The following is a 2824-nucleotide window of genomic DNA, read 5'->3' as shown; positions in this document are numbered from 1 at the left end:
TCCCCAGTTAAGCCCAGGGAGGGCTCGTGTTTCCCCGTTAGGCCCAGGGAGGGCTCCAGGCCCCTTAAATTTCCCCAAATATTTTTTGGGGGGGGGTACTATGGCTCCAGTCATAGAGGCCGAGGCGGGGGCTCCGCCATGGCCTCCAAAACTACCTGATCCGCCATGGCCTCCCGAGTCCCCTGCTCCGCGATGGCCTCCCGAGTCCCCTGCTGCGCCATGGCCTCCCGAGTCTCCGGATCCGCCATGGCACCCCGAACGGGTAGGAGGCCCGAGGCCCACTGTCCCGTGTCTGTCCTGAGGGACCTCCAGAGTGCCCACCCCCCCCTCCCCGTTATATGGCTGGTTAGTTTCCTGTTCCTCCCCTGATTAGTGTTTCATTGCTCCCAGGTGTGTCTCGTCATCCCCTCCTCCTGTGTATATATAGTGTTCCCAGTCCCAAGTTCTCGGTCCGCTGTTAAACGTCTTCCTGAGTTCGTCTCCCTTGGTTCCTGTAAATAAAGTCTTGGTAAAGTATTCTCCAGCGTCTCCTCGTTCCTCGTGTGTGTGCATCGTGACAACTATGCTGCAACATCTCCCAATTTAGGGCAAATTAGGCCAGTCGTGCGTAATGGTTAGTGAGTCGGACTTGTAACCCGAAGGTCGCGGGTTCAAGTTTCAGGTCTGGCAGGGATTGTAGGTGGGGGTAGTGAATATCCAGCACTCTCTTCCACCCTCAATACCACGACTGAGGTGAGACCCTTGAGCAAGGCACCGAAACCCCAACTGCTCCCCGGGCGCCGCAGCTTTGGCTGCCCACTGCTCCGGGTGTGTGTTCACGGTGGGTGGGTGGGTGTGTGTGTGTTCACTACTGTGTGTGCACTTGGATGGGTTAAATGCAGAGCACAAATTCCGAGTATGTGTCACATACTTGGCCATATGTCACTTCACTTCACTTTTCTTTTATAACTGCCAGGAATAATTCATTAATATGCCTCACCAATACATGTTTCTTTCTGCATGATCCATCCCATGGTTATCACACATGAAACAGATTTGCAGTCTCACATTTCTACACTGCCACCTCACCATACCTCTCATTTCCACTTCATTCCTTACTCATATCAAAGAGAACCATAGTTTTTTCATGCACTGGTCAATTTTGAGATTTTGAGTTATTTTGCTTTCATAACTAGCAAAATAGACTAACTGTCTTCTTTCAGACAAGTGAAAAGAAAACATCCAAAATGCACATTTAAGTGTTTATTTCATTACATTTTATCTATTTTCATTTGTTGATTTCAATTTCAATACATCTTTAAAGATCAAAATGATTTTTTTCTCCCACAGTCAGTAATATCCACTTCGATAGCACTTACATACACCAAACTTTTCAGTTTTATACTTATCAAAACTTTTCAGAAAAGTTTTTCCTATATCAGTTCTTGGCTGTTTACATAATTTTTTGATTTAATGGAGTGATAAAATAAAACAAACATATATTAAATCCCTTCTGTAAAAACTCTAATGTGTCAACATAATGAAACAAGAATTTGGAACCTGGCTTTATCTGGTGTTCAGATTTCTGTTCTTACAATGTATTCAAATTAGTGCATATTTAACGAGTGTCTCATTTGCATATTTAAACATAACTTGAAATGATGTGATACAAAACAATTGTCCAAATGTACTCAGCAAAATAAACTGGACAAGTATGTTGATATCTATTAGTTTTGTTTTGTTTTGTTTTTTGCCCTATTCACCTGTGGTGTCAAGTCCTATTCTTTGACCTCCTGTTACTCACCTCTGGGAGGTGCAGTGAATATGGGTCTCTGTTACACCTGGACTACCTTGGCACATACATCAGAATGCTGTTTGTGAACTTTAGCTCTGACAGAAGTAAACATAACACCATCTTTGTGCCAATGGATCACAAACACCTGGGCTACAACCTGTCAAACTCCACAACTGTGAGCACTGGAGTGCCACAGGGCTGCTCTTGGAAGTGAACCCACCTCTTTTTGGAAATAGGTGTAACAGCTGCAGGTATAATTGAGTCACTCCTTGGGACCACCATAACCAATCATAATACCACAGCACACAGCACATTACCACAATGGAAAAAAGAAGGCCACAATTGTGCAAACCATGATCCTGGTCCAGTTCTGAAAAAAAAAAAAAAAAAACATCACTGAGTGTATCTCCTCTGATCCATCACAGTTGGATTTGGCACTTCCCCTGTCTCTTTTATGGGAAATCAGCCACACGTTGTCTGGTGAGAAGAATACTGTGCCAGAACAAGGTTGCAAGAACTTAAGCAACCACTGTTCCCCCCCCCCCCAAAAAAAAACGGGGGGGGAAAACTTTTTGAATTTGAAGATCAGGGTAAATTTAACTTATTTTGTCTTCTGAGAAACATGTCACTATATTCTGTAGCTTCTGAAGGGCAGTACTAAATGAAAAAATAAGATATTTAGGCAAAATAAAAAAAATGCACACATCTCTATTCTGTTCAAAAGTTTTCTCCCCCCTCTTAATGCATGATTTTTCCTTCTGGAGCATCAGTGTGCGTTTGAACCTTCTGTAATAGTTGCATATGAGTCCTTCAGTTGTCCTCAGTGTGAAAAGATGGATCTCAAAATCATATAGTCACTTTTGGAAAAGGTTCAAATATGCAGAAGATGCTGGAAAACCAAAGAATGTGCAGGAGCTGGGGGATTTTTCTGAAGAACATCAGGCAGTTGAACTGCTCAGGACCAACGCAGGACTCATGAACAACTATCAGAAAAACAGTCATGGATCATCCAGGAAATGACACAGTATTAAGATTCAAGGGTATGTAAAC

Source organism: Sinocyclocheilus anshuiensis, unplaced genomic scaffold, assembly GCF_001515605.1.
Source record: "Sinocyclocheilus anshuiensis isolate Anshui unplaced genomic scaffold, SAMN03320099.WGS_v1.1 scaffold354, whole genome shotgun sequence".
NCBI classification, from domain to species: Eukaryota; Metazoa; Chordata; class Actinopteri; order Cypriniformes; family Cyprinidae; genus Sinocyclocheilus; species Sinocyclocheilus anshuiensis.
Note: the sequence above shows the minus strand (reverse complement) of the source record.